Source organism: Bufo gargarizans, chromosome 2 (genome assembly GCF_014858855.1).
Source record: "Bufo gargarizans isolate SCDJY-AF-19 chromosome 2, ASM1485885v1, whole genome shotgun sequence".
NCBI classification, from domain to species: Eukaryota; Metazoa; Chordata; class Amphibia; order Anura; family Bufonidae; genus Bufo; species Bufo gargarizans.
In genome coordinates, this window is record NC_058081.1 from 411,810,649 (window position 1) to 411,832,794 (window position 22,146).

General features: G+C 44.7%; 1 protein-coding gene across 1 annotated transcript in view; it reads left to right on the top strand.

The window, feature by feature from the left end:
* Positions 1-22,146, top strand: part of KCNMB1 (potassium calcium-activated channel subfamily M regulatory beta subunit 1) — a 207,709-nt gene that overhangs the window by 171,101 nt on the left and 14,462 nt on the right. The window lies entirely within an intron of this gene.

A 22,146-nucleotide genomic window follows, 5' to 3' on the forward strand; every position in this document is an offset into this window, starting at 1 on the left:
TGTCACACCAAGTGCATTTAACCAGCAATAGTCTGTTCATTTTTTGGCCATATACAAAATCAGGGGCAAGCTGCGCCTGTCACCAAGTGCATTTAACCCTCAATGGTGTGGTTGTTTTTTGGCTAAAGCCTACATCAGGGTGAAGCTGTCACACCAAGTGCATTTAACCAGCAATAGTCTGTTCATTTTTTGGCCATATACAAAATCAGGGGCAAGCTGCGCCTGTCACCAAGTGCATTTAACCCTCAATGGTGTGGTTGTTTTTTGGCTAAAGCCTACATCAGGGTGAAGCTGTCACACCAAGTGCATTTAACCAGCAATAGTCTGTTCATTTTTTGGCCATATCCCAGTCTAATTCTGTCACTAAATCCATACCGGTCACCCAGCGCCTAAATACTAGGCCTCAAATTTATATCCAGCTAAATCTGTCCCTAGTGCTGTAGCTGGGCGAGTTATTTAGTGTCCGTTCAAGCACATTTCTTGTTCTGGGTTGAAATACAATTCCCAATTTAGCAATTTCATAATTTAGTGGTTCCTGCTATATCAGAGCTCTTTGAAATCTATCCCAAAAAGGGTATATAATATTGAAGGTGCACATAGGGTCATTCAGAGTAACTTCACACACACCCGCTACTGTGTATTTCCAAGTCTAATTCTGTCACTAAATCCATACCGGTGACCCAGCGCCTAAATACTAGGCCTCAAATTTAATTCCCTCTAAATCTCTCGTTACCCACCGCTGTACTGTTGTTGCTGGGCAAGATATTTAGTGTCCGTCAAAGCACATTTTTTGTTCTGGGTTGAAGTACAATTCCCAATTTAGCAATTTCATAATTTAGTGGTTTCTGCTATATCAGAGCTATTTGAAATCTATCCCAAAAAGGGTATATAATATTGAAGGTGCACATAGGGTCATTCAGAATAACTTCACACACACCCGCTACTGTGTATTTCCAAGTCTAATTCTGTCACTAAACCCATACCTGTCACCCAGCGCCTAAATACTAGGCCTCAAATTTAAATCCCTCTAAATCTCTCGTTACCGTTGTCCTGTTGTAGCTGGGAAAGTTATTTAGTGCCCGTCAAAGCACATTTTTTGTTCTGGGTTGAAGTACAATTCCCAATTTAGCAATTTCATAATTTAGTGGTTCCTGCTATATCAGAGCTATTTGAAATCTATCCCAAAAAGGGTATATAATATTGAAGGTGCACATAGGGTCATTCAGAATAACTTCACACACACGCTTCTGTGCATTTCCAAGTCTAATTCTGTCACTAAATCCATACCGGTGACCCAGCGCCTAAATACTAGGCCTCAAATTTAATTCCCTCTAAATCTCTCGTTACCCACCGCTGTACTGTTGTTGCTGGGCAAGATATTTAGTGTCCGTCAAAGCACATTTTTTGTTCTGGGTTGAAGTACAATTCCCAATTTAGCAATTTCATAATTTAGTGGTTTCTGCTATATCAGAGCTATTTGAAATCTATCCCAAAAAGGGTATATAATATTGAAGGTGCACATAGGGTCATTCAGAATAACTTCACACACACCCGCTACTGTGTATTTCCAAGTCTAATTCTGTCACTAAACCCATACCTGTCACCCAGCGCCTAAATACTAGGCCTCAAATTTAAATCCCTCTAAATCTCTCGTTACCGTTGTCCTGTTGTAGCTGGGAAAGTTATTTAGTGCCCGTCAAAGCACATTTTTTGTTCTGGGTTGAAGTACAATTCCCAATTTAGCAATTTCATAATTTAGTGGTTCCTGCTATATCAGAGCTATTTGAAATCTATCCCAAAAAGGGTATATAATATTGAAGGTGCACATAGGGTCATTCAGAATAACTTCACACACACGCTTCTGTGCATTTCCAAGTCTAATTCTGTCACTAAATCCATACCGGTGACCCAGCGCCTAAATACTAGGCCTCAAATTTAATTCCCTCTAAATCTCTCGTTACCCACCGCTGTACTGTTGTTGCTGGGCAAGATATTTAGTGTCCGTCAAAGCACATTTTTTGTTCTGGGTTGAAGTACAATTCCCAATTTAGCAATTTCATAATTTAGTGGTTTCTGCTATATCAGAGCTATTTGAAATCTATCCCTAAAAGGGTATATAATATTGAAGGTGCACATAGGGTCATTCAGAATAACTTCACACACACCCGCTACTGTGTATTTCCAAGTCTAATTCTGTCACTAAATCCATACCGGTGACCCAGCGCCTAAATACTAGGCCTCAAATTTAATTCCCTCTAAATCTCTCGTTACCCACCGCTGTACTGTTGTTGCTGGGCAAGATATTTAGTGTCCGTCAAAGCACATTTTTTGTTCTGGGTTGAAGTACAATTCCCAATTTAGCAATTTCATAATTTAGTGGTTTCTGCTATATCAGAGCTATTTGAAATCTATCCCTAAAAGGGTATATAATATTCAAGGTGCACATTGGGTCATTCAGAATAACTTCACACACACACGCTTCTGTGCATTTCCAAGTCTAATTCTGTCACTAAATCCATACCGGTCACCCAGCGCCTAAATACTAGGCCTCAAACGCAGCCGCCTGTCTACAGCCAATGTGGACAAGCTGACGTTCATAAAAATGAACCAGGCATGGATCCCACAGGATCTGTCCGTCCCTTGTCCAGATTAGACATTAACTACCTCCCCTTAACCATATATTATTGGACTCCAGGGCACTTCCTCATTCAATCCTATTTTTATTTTCATTTTACCATTATATTGCGAGGCTACCCAAAGTTGAATGAACCTCTCCTCTGTCTGGGTGCCGGGGCCTAAATATATGCCAATGGACTGTTCCAATGTTGGGTGATGTGAAGCCTGATTCTCTGCTATGACATGCAGACTGATTCTCTGCTGACATGAAGCCAGATCCTCTGTTACGGGACCTCTCTCCTCTGCCTGTGTGCTGGGCCTAAATTTATGAAAATGGACTCTTACAGTGGTGGGTGACGTGAAGCCTGATTCTCTGCTATGATATGAAGACTGATTCTCTGCTGACATGAAGCCAGATTGTCTGTTACGGGACCTCTCTCCTCTGCCTGGGTGCTGGGCCTAAATATATGCCAATGGACTGTTGCAGTGGTGGCTGACGTGAAGCCTCATTCTCTGCTATGACATGCAGACTGATTCTCTGCTGACATGAAGCCAGATTGTCTGTTACGGGACCTCTCTCCTCTGCCTGGGTGCTGGGTAGTGTTGAGCGCGAATATTCGAAAAGCAAATTTTTTTCGCGAATATCGCAACTTCGCGATTTCGCGAATATTTCGAATATAGTGCTATATATTCGTAAAAACGAATATTCGTTTTTTGTTTTTTCCCCCCCCCACAAAATTACAGTACACATATAATTGATTGTTTCCCAAAGGTCCAACAGCTCAGATCTTACTCACATTGCCTAGAAAGTGATTGAGGCGCGAATCTTCGTAAGGCGATTTTATTAGCGCACATGCGAATATCGGCACGTCCCAGAACAGAGGCAAAGGGCTTTGCATTCATACATTAGTGAATTGAGTTGCGAATCTTCGTAAGGCGATATTATTAGCGCACATGCGAATATCGGCACGTCCCAGAACAGAGGCAAAGGGCTTTGCATTCATACATTAGTGAATTGAGTTGCGAATCTTCGTAAGGCGATTTTATTAGCGCACATGCGAATATCGGCACGTCCCAGAACAGAGGCAAAGGGCTTTGCATTCATACATTAGTGAATTGAGTTGCGAATCTTCGTAAGGCGATTTTATTAGCGCACATGCGAATATCTACACTTGTCCCAGAACAGAGGCAAAGGGCTTTGCATTCATACATTAGTGATTGAATTGAGCTGCGAATCTTCGTAAGGCGATTTTATTAACGCAAATGCAAATATCTACACTTGTCCCCAGAACAGAGAGGCAAAGGCCTGTGCATTCATATAGTATAGCACCATATTCGCGAATACGTAGAACTTCGTAAAATTTGATTAACGAAAATTCGTATTTTTTATTTTACTTTCCACCTTACAGATTACATTGATCTGTACTCTGTCAACTACTGTCATCACCCCCCACTGTATCTCGATTGATTCCCAAAAGTCTCACATTCCCTAGAAAGTGATTGAGGTGCGAATCTTCGTAAGGCGATTTTATTAGCGCACATGCGAATATCTACACTTGTCCCAGAACAGAGGCAAAGGGCTTTGCATTCATACATTAGTGATTGAATTGAGCTGCGAATCTTCGTAAGGCGATTTTATTAACGCAAATGCAAATATCTACACTTGTCCCCAGAACAGAGAGGCAAAGGCCTGTGCATTCATATAGTATAGCACCATATTCGCGAATACGTAGAACTTCGTAAAATTTGATTAACGAAAATTCGTATTTTTTATTTTACTTTCCACCTTACAGATTACATTGATCTGTACTCTGTCAACTACTGTCATCACCCCCCACTGTATCTCGATTGATTCCCAAAAGTCTCACATTCCCTAGAAAGTGATTGAGGTGCGAATCTTCGTAAGGCGATTTTATTAGCGCACATGCGAATATCTACACTTGTCCCAGAACAGAGGCAAAGGGCATTGCATTCATACATTAGTGATTGAATTGAGTTGCGAATCTTCGTAAGGCGATTTCATTAGCGCACATGTGAATTTTGCATAGCATATGTATTATGCGATGCGAAAATTCGAATTATCGCATATGCGAAATAATAACGAATTTGAATAATCGCGAATATTTTACGAATATTCTTTCGAATATTCACAAAATTTCGCGAATTCGAATATGGGACATGCCGCTCAACACTAGTGCTGGGCCTAAATTTATGACAATGGACTGTTGCAGTGGTGGGTGACGTGAAGCCTGATTCTCTGCTATGACATGCAGACTGATTCTCTGCTGACATGAAGCCAGATTGTCTGTTACGGGACCTCTCTCCTCTGCCTGGGTGCTGGGCCTAAATATATGCCAATGGACTGTTGCAGTGGTGGCTGACGTGAAGCCTCATTCTCTGCTATGACATGCAGACTAATTCTCTGCTGACATGAAGACAGATTCTCTGTTACGGGACCTCTCTCCTCTGCCTGGGTGCCGGGGCCTAAATATCTGAGAATGGACTGTTCCAGTGGTGGGTGACGGGAAGCCAGATTCTCTGCTATGGAACCTCTCTCCAATTGATTTTGGTTAATTTTTATTTATTTAATTTTTATTTTTATTCATTTCCCTATCCACATTTGTTTGCAGGGGATTTACCTACATGTTGCTGCCTTTTGCAGCCCTCTAGCTCTTTCCTGGGCTGTTTTACAGCCTTTTTAGTGCCGAAAAGTTCGGGTCCCCATTGACTTCAATGGGGTTCGGGTTCGGGACGAAGTTCGGATCGGGTTCGGATCCCGAACCCGAACATTTCCGGGATGTTCGGCCGAACTTCTCGAACCCGAACATCCAGGTGTTCGCTCAACTCTACTTCTGAGGAGTCCGCTCCACAGTTTGCATTCAGCCCTGGACACAGCATGAGTTTGGCTGGTTTCATGTGTCACTGCTCTAAGGGCGGTTCACATCACTCGCTGGGCTGGGTTGGGTCAGATGACCTCATTGACAAAACTTGGCACTCCTACACATACTTAAGGGACTCAGCCCTTTTCCCAGATGCCTGACTGTCAAGGTCCTAGTCTGTTGCTAAAGAGCTTGATAACCACTTGTGTTCCTGATTTATACTTCGTCCCTGGACTCCGCTTATCGTCTGATCCCTACCTGGTTGCTTTTTATCTCCCGTTGTTGACCCGGATTGCCTGACCAGTACCGGTACCGCCTGCCCTGACCTTCTGCCTGTCTGACTACGCCTCTGCCTCATCCTTCAATTCCTGCTTTGTTGCTCCTGGTAACAACCCTGCCTGTCTACCACGCCTGTATTACTGGTACGTATCTCAGGTATTTTCTGGTCTGCCTAGACCAGCTGCTACTGACTCTGGGACTGCTTTGGAGTGGCACCTAGCAACTACCCTAACGGGCCAAGTCTTTCCTCACTATCAGAGCTGCTAGCAAAGACCAGGTAGTTGATTAGTCATGCCCCTCCAGGGGACAGCCAGTCAGTAGCACAGTGGGTCCACATCCGCTGATCCATGACAGTACACTCAGGCCATGGACCCCGCTGGTCATCCCAAGTCGTTCATGATCTGTTACAGGAATTAAAGTGTCAGAGCGAACGACAGGATGTCTTAATGCTGTTCATGCAAAATGTTGCTGCTCGTCTGGATGTCATCTCTTCTCCAGCCACTGCAGGGTCGCCCATTCGCTGCTACAATTACACCAGTGAATCCGGATATGAGTAGTTGTTTAGTCACGCCCCTCCAGGGTACAGCCAGTCAGTAGCACAGTGGGTCCACATCCACTGATCCGTGACAATACTGAACGGATTGCTTTCCATTAAGAATTCATTGAGACAAAACTGATGCATTTTTTTCCGGCATTTAGACCCTTTATCGGATTTCAATACCGGAAAAGAATAACGCTAGTGTGACAATACCCTTAGTCAGTGTTTCTTGGCATTTGAAGTGTTAAGATTGCAAAAGAGCTCACTATAGCAATATCCCTGAGAGGTAAGGGACTTGTAATAAAACATGTGACACCAAGTAACTGATTAAACTGAAGATACTTATATTTATTTCAATGATCTAATCCTATAGTGGCACAAAATTCTAGACATACGAGCAATAGAAGATAATCTAATATATAAAGCTGAGTGTATGTCTGTGTGTATGTCCGCTAAAGGAATCCGGAGTCGCATTTACAATCACAAAATTTGGCACACAGGTACATCAGGTGTCCGGGGAGGTTTTAGACCAGGTCTCAGCTCTCTAGGACAAACCATTCCTGAGATATTCCCCAAAAATGCATTAGCCAATAGAAGCTTGGTCACATGACCCTTATCAGCCATTAGAAGCTCGCAGGTCTTCCAGTCTCCAAATACATAGTTTTACTCCAGGTTTCCATAACAACCCAGCCATTTATCTTCACTGCTGTAGGAGAGGAGCTTTAAGGAAATCTGTCACTAGGATAATCGCTATTGCAGTAAAGCCATGGCCTAATAACACTTAGTACCTCATTTCAAGATGTGCCTTTGTTCCAGCAATAGATGTTTTTATCCTCTGAAAATCCAGTTTATTTGGTATGCAAATGAGCCAGTAAGGTGCCCAGAGGGTCGTCACCCTTGCAGGAAGGAGCCCAGACACCCCCCCGAACCACAATGTGTCCACCGTCAAAAGATGTTAAACCCTGCCCCCAGACCCGCTAAATCACGCCCCTGATCTGGTTAGGTCATGCCCCTGTCACTCCTAAGCCAACGGGGATTGAAAAAATGAAGGTAAAAATCTACTTCTAGGTCCCGCTAAACCATGCCCAGATCTGGTTAGGCCATGCCCCCACTCAGACAGAACAATGCTGATGTCTTAGAGTGAGCTGTTCAAAAAGAACACGCCCCTGATCCGGTTAGGCCACGCCCCCTCCCACTCCTCAGCCGAATGAGATAGAAAAAATGAAAGTAAAAATCAACTTCTAGGTCCCTGCTAAGCCATGCCTAGATATGGTTAGGCCATGCCCCCTCCCACTCTTGAGCCAATGGGGATTGAAAAAATTAAGGTAAAAATCTACTTCTGTCAGCTGCAGGGGTGGGAGGGAGGGTGAATTTCTCTCTGCAGCTTACACTCAGACAGCACAGTGCTGCTGTCTTAGAGTGAGCTGTTCAAAAGGACATGACCCCAAACCGCATAGGTCATGCCCCCTCACACTTAGCCGACTGAGATTAAAGAAATGAAGTTAAAAAACAACTTCTAGGTCCCATATATACACGCCCCTGATATGGCTAGGCCACGCACCCTCCACTCCTCAGCTGCTAGGGATTGAAAATATGAGGGTAGAAATCAACTTCTGTCAGCTGCAGGGGTGGGAGGGAAGGTGACTTTCTCCCTGCAGCTCACACACAGACAATACAGTGCTGCTGTCTTAGAGTGAGCTGTTCAAAAGGACACGTCCCTGATCCAGTAAATGCCACTGTTAAGGGGGAGGGCCCCTGTGGAGGTCACTGTCAAGGGGGTGGTATGCTGTGAAAATCACTGTTAATGGGGAAGGCTGCTGTAAAGGTCAAATTTAAGGGGGTGGGTTGCTGTGGAGGTCCAATTTTAAGAGACGGGGCACTGTGGGGGGGGGGGGCACTGTAGATGTCACTGTTATAATGGATAGTGTTGATATCTTTTAACTACATATACAAACATTACATTAAACAGATTAAATATACCCGAGCGAAGCTGGGTCCTTCAGCTGGTAAGAAAATAAAAATAAAATCCAGACAATAGATTGTCATGGAAGGTGTACAGGAAACTAGAAGACACAAAATGAAGATCCGACTGACTGGATCCAAAACTAAGGAACAAAAGGGAGAGCCCTGGCTCTCTCCCTAACTGCTCAGCCTATGCAAAAATCCCAATGGTAGATGATTGCATATCCTCGTACCTCGACTGTATAACACCTGAACACCCTATAATAGTGAGGGGACACGACCACCGGCTCCCTACACTTGATACGGAGGGAGTCAGGGTCACCTGGGATCCAGCAAACAGAAAAACACAAATGAATGAACAAAACTTATCTGTAGAAGACTCAGAAGTAGGATCAGCATGCATACACTCCAGGAAGGAATATAAACCGCAAAGTAAAGCAGTCTGGGAAGGGATTTAAAGGGATGCAATCAGTGCAACTACATGACAGCTGAGAGAGGCTAACGAGATGAGAAAATGAAAGCAAAACAAAAGGAAGCTCAAGGAGGAGGTTCTGAAAGACATCTGTCAGAGCTTCTCAGATGTCTGGTGGTGACAGTACCAGTCCTTCTACGAGTGGACTCCAGACACTCAGAGCCCACCTTCTCAGGATGGGACCTATGGAAAGCCCTGATGAGACGAGTGGCCTTAATGTCCGTCACTGGGACCCACATCCTCTCCTCAGGACCATAACCCTCCCAATGAACGAGGTACTGGAGAGAACCGCGGACAACACGAGAATCCACAATCCTAGAGACCTGAAATTCAAGATTACCATTAACCACAATCGGAGGAGGAGGCAAAGACGAGGGTACAATGGGTTGGACATAAGGTTTTAATAAGGACTTATGAAAAACATTATGGATCTCCCAAGTTTGAGGAAGATCAAGACGGTAGGCAACAGGATTGATGATGGACAAGATTTTGTAAGGCCCAATAAACTTAGGACCCAACTTCCAGGAGGGAACCTTCAATTTGATATTCTTAGTAGACAACCACACCAGATCACCAACATTCAGGTCCGGACCAGGCACACGTCTCTTATCCGCCACACGCTTATATCTCTCACTCATGCTCTTTAGATTATCCTGAATCTTTTGCCAAATAGATGACAAAGACGAGGAAAATCTGTCCTCATCAGGTAAACCAGAAGACCCCTCTCCAGAGAATGTCCCAAACTGCGGATGAAACCCATATGCACCAAAAAATGGTGACTTATCAGAGGACTCCTGACGACGGTTATTTAAAGCAAACTCAGCAAGGGACAAAAAAGAACACCAATCCTCCTGATTCTCCGCCTCAAAACAGCGCAGATATGTCTCCAGATTCTGATTGACGTGCTCTGTCTGGCCATTCGACTGCGGGTGGGAAGCAGAAGAGAATGACAACCGAACCCCCAAGCGAGAACAGAAAGCCTTCCAGAATCTGGAAACAAACTGCGTGCCCTTATCAGAGACTATGTCTGAAGGAATACCATGCAATTTGACAATGTGATCACTAAATGCCTGCGCCAGCGTCTTAGCATTGGGCAAGCCAGGAAAAGGGATGAAATGCACCATTTTGCTAAAACGGTCCTCCACCACCAGAATCACAGTCTTCCCCGAGGAACAAGGCAGGTCCGTAATGAAGTCCATGGACAGATGTGTCCAAGGACGGGAAGGAATGGGTAACGGAAGGAGAGGACCTGATGGCCGTGAATGATGGACTTTGGCACGAGCGCAGGTCTCGCAGGCTGCCACAAAACCCTCAATTGACTTACGAAGCGCCGGCCACCAGAATCTCAGAGCGATGAGATCCACTGTGGCTCTTGCCCCCGGGTGCCCAGCAAGGACAGTATCGTGGTGTTCCTTAAAAATCTTGTGTCTTAAAGCGAGAGGCACAAACAACCTCCCAGGAGGACAAAGATCAGGAGCCTCTGACTGGGCTACCTGAACCTCTGCCTCCAATTCAGGATAAAGAGCAGAGACCACCACACCTTCAGCCAAAATGGGACCCGGGTCTTCAAAATTCCCACCTCCCGGAAAACAACGTGACAGGGCATCCACCTTCACATTCTTAACCCCAGGGCGGAACGTGACAACAAAATTAAACCTGGAAAAGAACAAAGACCATCTGGCCTGTCTCGGGTTCAGACGCTTGGCTGACTCCAAGTAGGCCAAATTCTTATGGTCAGTAAACACGGTAATAGGGTGTCTGGCTCCCTCTAGCCAATGGCGCCATTCCTCAAAAGCCAACTTGATGGCCAACAACTCCCTATCTCCCACATCGTAATTTCTATCTGCGGAGGAGAGTTTCTTCGAGAAAAAGGCACACAGTCGCCATTTGGCAGGAGAGGGACCCTGAGACAAGACCGCACCCACACCCACCTCAGAAGCATCAACCTCAACTATGAAGGGTAGAGAAATATCAGGTTGTACCAAGATGGGAGCAGAGCAAAACTCTCCTTGATATTAGAAAAGGCCTTACGCGCCTCTACCGACCAGGAGGAAAAATCATCCCCCCTTTTCTAGTCATATCAGTGAGTGGTTTAACAACAGAGGAATAATTCAAAATAAACTTCCTGTAATAATTGGCAAAGCCCAAAAAACGCATCAGCGCCTTCTGATTCTCAAGGCTCCCATTCAAGTACAGCGCAGACCTTCTCGGGGTCCATGCGAAAACCAGAAGCGGAGAGAAGAAACCCCAGAAATTGAATTTCTGGAACCGCAAACACACATTTTTCCAGTTTAGCGTACAATTTATTCTCCCGCAGGATGAGCAAGACCTGACGTAAGTGTTCCTTATGAGTTTTGAAATCAGGAGAAAAAATCAAAATGTCATCTAGATACACTAATACAAATTTCCCCATTAAATGATAAAAAATGCTGTTCACAAAATGCTGAAAGACGGCTGGAGCATTCATCAAACAAAAGGCATAACCAAATTCTCAAAATGGCCCTCAGGGGTATTGAAGGCCGTCTTCCATTCGTCTCCTTCTCTGACCCTGACCAGGTTGTATGCCCCTCTTAGATCCAACTTGGAAAAAACTTTAGCCCCAACAATCTGGTTAAACAGGTCCGGGATCAGAGGAAGCGGATAAGGGTCACGAATTGTGATACTGTTCAGCTCCCTTAAATCCAGACATGGTCTTAAAGAACCATCTTTTTTCTTAACAAAGAAAAAAACAGCGGCAACAGGTGACTTTGAGGGTCTTATGTGTCCCTTTCTCAGACTCTCAGAGATATAAGCACGCATAGTGACCCTTTCAGGTTGGGAGAGATTGTATAAATGAGATTTAGGCAGCTTGGCGCCTGGGGTGAGATTAATAGAGCAATCGTACTCCCTGTGCGGGGGCAAGTCCTGAACACCACTCTCAGAGAAGACATCCGAAAATTCAGAGAGAAAAGATGGTACAGTCTTAGTAGAAACCTCAGAAACAGATGTCGTGAGACAATTCTCTCTGCAAAAGTCACTCCAACCATTTATTTGCCTCGCTTGCCAATCAATGGTGGGGTTATGTTTAGTGAGCCAGGGTAGCCCCAACACAAGAGGAGTAGGCAACCCGCTAAGGACGAAACATGACACATCCTCAACATGAGCATCACTCACAATCAAACAGATATTGTGAACTATGCCCTTTAACGATTTCTGAGAAAGTGGAGCGGAATCAATAGCAAAACCAGGTATATCCTTTCCCAAAGTGCATACCTGGAAACCATGAGTTATAGCAAATTGATTATCAATGAGATTGACAGCTGCTCCACTATCTACAAAAATCTCACAAAAAAATATTCTTGCTCTCTAGCGCCACCCTGGCAGGTAGGACAAAACGGGAACTACAAGCAAACGGAAAACCTTCAATTTCCGCATCAACCTTGCCAATGGTAACAGATGGAACATTTTTAAAGGATTTGTTTCTTTTAGTCTCTTTATTACTCTCAAAAGACTGTCTGAATCTCCTAGAGGGACAAACATTTGCCAAATGATTTATACCCCCACAACAGAAACAAACCTTCCTATGAGGACTGAATCTTCCACTGTCAGAGGCAATCAAACCGAGCTGCATGGGCTCCTGCTCAGAAGGGATTGAGAGCGACTGAGACCCCTGTGCACTGAATGAGACCGCCGCACTGTCCTTGGACTGAGTATGACAGGATGAAGTGATCTCTCCTCTCTCTCTAAGACGCCTGTCAATACGAACGGCCCGAGACATGGCAGAGTCCAAGGAGGTAGGTCTCTCATGAAAGGCAAATGCATCTTTCAATCCCTCTGAAAGAGCATGGCAAAATTGACTTCAGAGTGCAGCATCATTCCAACCAGTATCAGCTGCCCATATCCGAAATTCTGAACAGTATATCTCTGTGGACTGTTTACCCTGGCATAAAAGACGTAGTCTAGACTCAGCCAGAGCAATACGATCCGGATCATCATATATCTGACCCAGGGCTAAAAAGAATTCATCCACTGAACGGAGGGGCCGTGCCCCCACCGGCAGCAAAAAGGCCCAGGACTGAGCGTTATCCCTGAGCAGCGAGATGATGATCCCCACCTCCGTTCCTCATCACCAGAGGAATGGGGAAGTAGGCGAAAATGGAGTTTGCAAGCCTCTCTAAAACAAACAAAATTCTCACTACCCCCGGAGAACGTATCCGGGAGTGAGATCTTAGGCTCAGAACAAACTCCATGAACGCAAGCTTGAACTGGTCACCTGAAACTGAGAAAGTCTTACAGAGATCTGCTACCTCCAATGAAAGACCCTGCATGCGTTCAGTCAAAAGTGAAACCGGATCCATGCTTGAGACAATTTTGGCGGTTTATAATGTCACGGAAGGTGTACAGGAAACTAGAAGACACAAAATGAAGATCCGACTCACTGGATCCAAAACTAAGGAACAAAAGGGAGAGCCCTGCATCAGACCTGGCTCTCTCCCTAACTGCTTAGCCTATGTGAAAATCCCAATGGTAGATGATCACATATCCTCGTACCTCGACTGTATAACACCTGAACACCCTATAATAGTGAGGGGAAATGACCACCGGCTCCCTACACTTGATACGGAGGGAGTCAGGGTCACCTGGGATCCAGCAAACAGAAAAACACAAATGAATGAACAAAACATAGAAACATAGAAACATAGAATGTGTCGGCAGATAAGAACCATTTGGCCCATCTAGTCTGCCCAATACTTATCTGTAGAAGACTCAGAAGTAGGATCAGCATGCACACACTCCAGGAAGGAATATAAACCGCAAAGTGAAGCAGTCTGGGAAGGGATTTAAAGGGATGCAATCAGTGCAACTACATGACAGCTGAGAGAGGCTAACGAGATGAGAAAATTAAAGCAAAACAAAAGGAAGCTCAAGGAGGAGGTTCTGAAAGACATCTGTCAGAGCTTCTCAGATGTTTGGTGGTGACATAGATTCATCTTCAGCCACAGAGTACTTGATATACAAAGGCTGTAAACAGCTGACCAACTGATGATTTTTAATATTTTGTTTTGCTTTTGGCACATTATTTTTGCAATTTAATTAAGTTTAGATGAAAGCTAAGTTTTAAAATATTTCAGAAAAAGGTGGGCCCCTAGTGGGATCTGTTTGGTCTGTTGACCATTGTGTTTTTTTAGTAATTATATCCCTAGGACCCGACCGAGGGAACAATTTAGTCTTCACAGAATGATAGCATTCAACCCATAGTCGTGGCGACTGCCTAATTAAGTGGCCTCCTCAAAGGGCCTGAGCAAACGGCAGGTGTCACACATGAGCTGCCACTGTCTAACGTTAAAGTTACACTGGGGAGTGGTCCTGTCCATCTGCATCATCAACATATTGGTCACGGGTTTCCTCTGCTCGCACAGTCGGTCCAACATGTGGAGTGTGGAGTTCCAGCGTGTGAAACCGTTGCATATGAGGCAATGTGGGGGAACACCATTCTGTCTTTGCAGCTCAAGGAGGGCATGTTTTGTATGGTAAGAGTGGCTGAACTGCATACATAGTTTCCTTGACATTTTCAAGAAGTCTTGCAGTTGGGTGGAACACTGCAGGAACTGGGTTACAACCAGATTAAAGACATATTCCATGCAGGATACATGGGTCAGCCCTCCCTGATGCAGCTCAGACAGAATGTTCTTCCCATAATTGGTGACCATGGTTCCTATCTCCAGTTAGCAAGGAGACGGCCAAGATTCAATTTCTTGGTTTATGACGCAGAGCAGTTCCTCCCTGGTATGACTCAGTTGGCCCAGGCTGACCAGGTGCAGAACCGCATTACAATGCTGCGCTTTGCATAGGTTGTGTGCTGGAGGATCACTCAGAACTGTGCCTACAGTGGAGCCTGAGGACAAGTTGGAGGATGAAGAGGCAGAGGAGGACATTGGTGCAGAAATCCCAATAATTACAACATGGAAGTCACATTGCCATCACATTGCTGGTGTGCCTAGGTCGGAACCACATTTACCCAGTGGGCTGTAATGATGACATATTCCCACACTGCAAAGTATGGCATTTTACCCCCAACACTCCATGCGGTCTTCCTCTGTCTTCATGAACCTGTGCACCCTAGTGGTTTCCTGAATGTAGGCTCCTGAGTAGCAAATGATCTACCCCAGGCATGTTTGGCTCCAAAACACCCACTGCTTCCATCCTGCTGGCTCATCAGCATGCTGCCAACCTGCTGTCTCGAAGGCCTGCTGTCACCCTCACCCCCTGTTGATGATTATGTCCCCCTCCCCATGCGATATACTACATCATCATTCACTAATGTCTGTTCATCAGTTATGTCACCCCCACCAGTCTCATGGCCACATAGCTGACCGCTCGCTCCCACCCAACTGTCATCATTGCTGGTTACATGCATAAGGGAGGTCTCAGCGGACCTCTCCTTCAAGTCTATGCTGGCCTGTAGCCGCTGACTGTCCTCACTAAGCTCATCCTCACTGAAAAGCGGAGCAGAGCCAGCAGCATGCGTTACTTCCAGGTGAGGGCAAAGAGTTTGTGTGCCATGCCAACTATATGCCGTGTCAGAAGAACCCACTGATTCCTGACTGTGTGTATCTGTTTATCTGTTGTTACCTGAGATGATTAAAGAGAGAGTATACCATTCCAGTACAGCTGGATTGTTGGTCAAAACACAACAGCTGGATGATAGTGGCAGCTCTGGTCTGTTGCTGTGGCTGCTGCTACCACCACCCCTCTTTCTGCTTCTGCTTGTGTCGGCTACAGCAACATTTTTGCCACTGCCGGTTCCTTTTGAGGGCCCAGGCAACTGTCTGTTGACCATAGTGTACAGTAATGGAATCAGTAATGTGACAGATGAAGTATGAATGGTGCAGCAGACTACAAAAAAAAAACACTTATATATTACACCGCCTGTTGACAATGAGTCTAATGCACATTTTGTATATGTATAACTGAACAGATTCATTATTAATGGCACAGCAGATGAACTAGGTACATGTGGCTGCAGTGGCATAACTAGAGTGTTATGGACCCCAGTGCAAACTTTGGATCGCCCCCCCCCCCCCCTCCCCCCCATTTTTACAAAGAAGAGGCAGATTTTCTTACTAAGGGCTCTTTCCCGTGCGGCTAGTCTGCTGCGTGAATGAGGGCCAAGCCCCGCTCCGGACAGCAGAGACACGGAGCAGTAACATGGTTACTAAAAGCTCTGTGCCTCTCTGTGATCTTTTTATTACAAAATCACATTGAGATAAAGTTGTCACCGTGATTTTGTAGCAAAACGATCATAGAGAGGCAAAGAGCATTATCAATCATGTTACTGCTCCGTGTCTCTGCTGTCCGGAGAGGGGCCTGGTTGTCTTTCACACAGCGGATTACCCGCACGGGATCCGCTCGTGTTAAAGAGCCCTAAGCCCAATGCATGGCTACACTCACCCAGTCCTAATAAAATCTGGTCCTACCTCATCCAGGGTGTCGCTGGCGTCGGCGTGATGTCAGCTGGATCCAGAACAAGGTCCCTGTGGTGATAGAGAAAAAAAGAATAATCACATAAGGAAGGGATGGTGACTGCCCCTATGGTAGACTGAGCTATGCCAATGTATAGCAGGGTAATTTAGGACATTTTCCCTAAGTGCTACCACACAGTACTAATGCCTACCTTGTGGTCCCTTCACAAAAGTTATGTCCTTCTTGTGGCCCCTCACAGCAGTTATGCCCATCTTTGTTCCTGTCACAGTAGTTATGCCAAGATATGTGCCCCTCACAGTAGTTATGTCAAATATGTGCCCTGTTGTGCCTTTTCATAGGTAAATGCATTGATATCCAATTTATTTTAGTCAAGATGAATGTTCATTACCTTTAAGAGCCATGCTCGACTATAGTTACAATTTTGTATGTCTTGAGTAGGCCAAATTAAGGTCGTACAAAGGTTTCTGCTTTTTAGTGTTATTCTTCTCATGAATGTACCAGTCTGAGAAGAATACTCCTTGTCTACTCTTAAATTTATGACAGGAGGTAAAGATAAGCTCTATGCAGCTGGTGATAATTACCTATACAATTAGGCATTTATCAATGAAGCAAATATATAATATGTATGTATTCATTTAATGAGCCTTAGTCCTTAGCATAAGACAATCAGTAGAACATATAATATATATTATACTGTTATATGTGATGAAGACAACATGTATCCAGTATATTATATATATTTCTCATTAGGAGAATATTTGTCTCTAAAAGAGTGTCTGTGAAGATGTGTGTTTTGTAACAATTATTCACCTCTTTGGTATGAGAGGAGGTACTGATATCCCTGAGTAAACAAAGCCATTGAAGTTATTTACGATCCACAAATAAACAGTGTGAGAAACATTCAGAGAGACGCCTAGAGGTCTGTCTCTAATTGCTACAAGTGTCAAATCTAATCCCTATAGCCTTGAATTAAAGCTTTTAAGGTCAAAATGTATATTATACCTTTATTCGGACTTACAGAAGTTAACCCTTTATACTAGGATGCAAATAGCTTACACAGCAGTGCCACCTAGGTATGAGTAGGTGACATTACAACAGTAGCAAAAGTGCATTCTGGGTAAAGTTATGATGTCATTTCTTATCAATAGTCACGCCCATCCGATTATGATTGGAAACTTCCAAACTAGGAAGGTGTGTCTAACTGATAAGTTTGTGTTCATAAACCATACACAGGGGGGAGAAAAGACACAGAGAAAAGACACACAGAAGAAAGAGGAGAGGAGAGAAGAGAAGTTGAGCTCTCTAGAGGGGTCTATCAGGATGAAAGCCATGGTTAGATGCGCTATGATGGACCACCCAGCTTTCCTAGGAGCAGAAGTGAGATTTCTACTAGGACTTGGTAAGAGACACAGAAAATTATATTTCATTTTATTAAGACTAATTTGATAGTGTGGGTGAAATTATACCATCTAGATTGGCGAATAAATATATTAATTAATTGATCATCTCCATATTGAGATGTAGTTTTAGGATATTGTGAGGCTTCATTCTACCTGCAGAAGAATCAAGACTCATAATCTAGCAAAGCATTAAATAATTGCTTAGATATATATATATATATATTGATAGAACATTCTTCGCCAAGCTAAGTGATGGATTCCCACAGGAAAGACTTATTTCATGTCCTTCCCATTTAAGATATGGTCTAGGAAAGATCCTATATCCCTGTTATTTGTCTTAATAGTCTTACCAAAGTTATATGTGTGAAAATAGTCCAGGATGGGGCGGAAGGATACAGTTATCTCTTCTAGTTATATCCTTGAATGGATCTGCCCATGCCTGAAGTCATGTGACGTGTAGTTGGTTAGAGGGGGGTGGAATGTATTTAGCATTCCATATTGATGTCTAGGATTAGACATGCCCGCCCTGATATCATGAGGTTTTCTCTGAACAGCAGTAATGTATATAACTTATGTTCCTACTTTGGTATCCTAACCTAATAATAGCTTGGTTATAATGTGACAAGCTATTTCCACTCACATGTATTGTTAAGCTTGTAATGCTATATATATTCATTTGCATGTATCATTGTGTTTATTTACTTATATATGTTTATAATCTTGTAACCAATAAATCTGCATATTTTTATAATACTTGTATATTATTGTATAATGCAGAACTACATGTTTATCATTAACGTCATCTCACGTCAAAAAGAACTTATTTATCTGAGGAAATAGTCGGCCTCAGATGTGAATTGTATCAACTAGGTTGTCTACGATTCACCAGGTCATGATTTTAAGAATTTATGACAAATTTTATAAATTTTATTTTTTTATGGTTAATTATTTTTATGACCATAATTAATAATTCTTAATTGAATTATTACCACCCGACAGCCCCTTAACAGTAGTTATACCAAATATGTGCCCCCTCACGGTATTTATGCCAGATATGTGCCCCTCACAGTAGTTATGCCCAGATATGTGCCCCCCCCCACAGTAGTTATGCCCAGATATGTGCCCCCTCACAGTAGTTATGCCCAGATATGTGCCCCCTTCACAGTAGTGATTACCAGATATGTGCCCCCTCGCAGTAGTTATTGCCCAGATATGTGCCCCCTGACAATAGTTATGCCCAGATATGTGCCCCCTCACAGAAGTTATGCCCAGATATGTGCCCCCTCATAGTAGTTATGCCCAGATATGTGCCCCCTTCACAGTAGTGATTACCAAATAGGTGCCCCCTCACAGCAGTTATTGCCAGATATGTGCCCCCTCGCAGTAGTTATGCCCAGATATGTGCCCCTCACAGTAGTTATGCCCAGATATGTGCCCCCTCACAGTAGTTATGCCCAGATATGTGCCCCCTCACAGTAGTTATGCCCAGATATGTGCCCCTCACAGTGGATATGCCTAGGTATGTGCTGGCTCACAGTGGTTATGCCCAGATATGTGCCCACTCACAGTAGTTATGTCAGATATGTGCCCCCCTACAGTGGTTATGCCAGATTATGTGCCCCTCACATTAGATATGCCCACATATGTGCCCCTCACAGTGGTTATGCGGTTATGCTAGATTATGTGCCACCCTCACAGTAGTTGATATATGTGCCCCCTCATAGTTATGCCTTTATATGTGCCCCCCTCACAGTAGTTATGGCAGATTAGGTGCCCCCTCAGTAGAGATGCCCACTTTTGTGCCCCCTCACTCTAGCCCCTGTTTAACCCCTTAAGGACCCTGCCATATTTCACCTTAACCTCTTGGGGACACAGGGTGTACCTGTACGCCCTGAAGTCCTTGTACTTAAGGACACGCACGGTGAGTGGTGATCGGAACAGAGTGCCTGCTGAAATCACTCTGTGACAATACCGAGGGGGGGTCCTGTGACCCTCCGTATCGTTGATCGCAGCTAACCGCAGGTCAATTCAGACCTGTGGTTTGCTGCATTTCCAGGTTATTCGGGTCTCTGGTGACCCGATAACCCAGAATAGGATGGTTATCGGTGGTGCAATAATACACCACCAATCACCATCCTTAGATCCTGAGAGGTGACATCACCTCTCAGGATCGCTTCCGATTGGCTGGACAGGTAGGCAGGGGTTAACTTCCCTCAGCTATGCTCTCCTCCTCCACACTGCTTCCTGGAGTGAGAGAGAGAGCAGCCCATCATCCAGCTCCTGAGCCCAGCACCCCCAATGAGCCACCATAGTGCCATCTGGCACTAAAAAGGTACCTAGGGACAAGTTAGGGAGAGCTTAGATTAGGCAGGAATACTCAGGGAAAGTTTAGGAAAAAAAAAAGTTTAATTTTTATATTATTTGCATTACCCTGATCGGGTGTCTGGGATCCACAGCACACTTAGCTGTGTGACCCTAGAACCCCCCAGGGGTGCTGCAGCTTGCCCCCCTCCCCCACTCCACACACATTTTTTGGGATGCAAGCACTTTTTTTTTTTTGTGTGTGCGTGCGCTGACTGTGGCCGGCACTCTTAGCGTCCGGCCAACTTTTTTTTTTTTTTTTTTACTTTTTGGGGGGCTTTTTATTGTTTAGTTTATTTATTTTTTTCTGTTAGGTTTAGGATAAGTATGCAAACACCCGTGCCCCCACACACACACGCACACTAAATAAAGTTTTCCACACATGCACACACACACACCCCTATGGCCCGCCAGACGTTCTCGGCCGAGGAGGCATACGCCCCACTTTCCTCTTGTCATTCATGTCCTCCTCATCATCTAGTGATGATGATGATGAGCCCCCAAGGCGGCAGAGACGCCGCCAGGCGGAGCAAGGGGATCCCCATGCCAGGGACCCTGTGGCCCACACTAGTACGGGGCTCGTACTAGTTTTCCGGCCCACCAGATAAGTCCACCTGAGCCCCCAACCAATTAGAAGCAAGCGAAGGCGAAACCCAGGTCGGGCATGCGATTCTGAGCATCATTTTATACTTTTATATGCATGATACTTTTTATCTATGTGAGTATAATAAAACCAATTGTTTAATGAAGTGTTGCAGTACCTCACTATGTTTAGTCATCCAGGAGGTGAGAAACCTGAATGTGAAGGGAACCTTAAATCCAGTGATCGAGTGCATCTAAAGATACCCTCCACCTACCTTATTCAGCCACACTCCTATGGAAAGGGTTTGAGCAGCGCAGTCTTTTTTTGTACAAACCAAGAGTGCACCATTGGCTTTTTCAGGCAGACAAACCAGCTCGCTTCCAAATGTACGACCTGGTACACTTAACCAAGAAGTAGTTACAACCAGATGTTCTATCGGCTCCAGAGGTTGTCCAACGTGTGGTAATGGACAGATATATTAGAGCCCTTCCACCTGAAATATGCAAGTGGGTTACCCACGGTGACCCTAACAGCGCAGATGAGTTGGTCTCTCTGGAGGAAAGATATGCTGCGGCAGAGGACCTGTTACATAAGCCCTGCCTAACACAGGAAAGTGCCTGGCAGTGGGGAGCTCCTGCGAGGGGTGGGGCCCCTAAAAGGGACACACGGTCCAAAGCTGAACTCTGGCCGGAATGCTCTGAAAGGTCCAAGTCTGACTTTCTGAGACCAGAACCTATCAAATGCTTCCGGTGTAAGGGACCAGGACATATTGCTGCTAACTGTCCGTTAAACTGAGAACCCATGCAGTGTGATATGAGTGCTATGCCAAATATGAAATCAATGTTTGCCCAAGGGGTTTGTTCTATTGGGACCCATGAAAAAGCTCGATAAACATCTGTGTCCTGTGTCAGTAGAGGGGAGAGAGGTGCAGGCTCTCCTGGATACTGGCAGTATAATCACGTTAGTCAAAGCCAGTTTGGTAAACTCTGATAGCTTACAGACCCAGTCAGTAGGGGTCACCTGTATTCATGGGGAAACTTGCGAGTATAAATACGGCACGGGTTACCATAGGAACAGTGCTCAAACAGGTAACCTGTCAGGTAGCAATAATACCCACTCTCATGTATGACGTAATACTGGGTAGGGATTTTCCTTTTTTCTGGGAATTTGGGGAAAAAAGGGTTAAAGAGCCAACAGTGGTTACGATCTCTGGAGAAAGGGCAACAGGAGTCACAGAACCTGAGCTTCTTCATGAGGTTCTGTCATCTCCTGATGGGGCCGTTTTTCCTTTTGATGTAATGTCAGGGGACACTGAAACCACTGATGTAAGTGGGGAGCCAGAGGAGAGGGTTGACAATGTCTTAGCGGATATAAACGTTTCACGCAACAATTTTGCCACAGCGCAGCTGAATGACCCTTCCTTGGTTCGGGCCTGGGAAAATGTAAAAATAATAAATGGTTTACCCAGGTGTCACTCTTGCTTATCCCCGTATCGCGATGCGAAATAATTTACTGTATGAGGTAGACAAGCAAGGTGAAGACATCATAGAACAACTGATAGTTCCCAAGCCATTTAGGAAGATGGTCTTGGA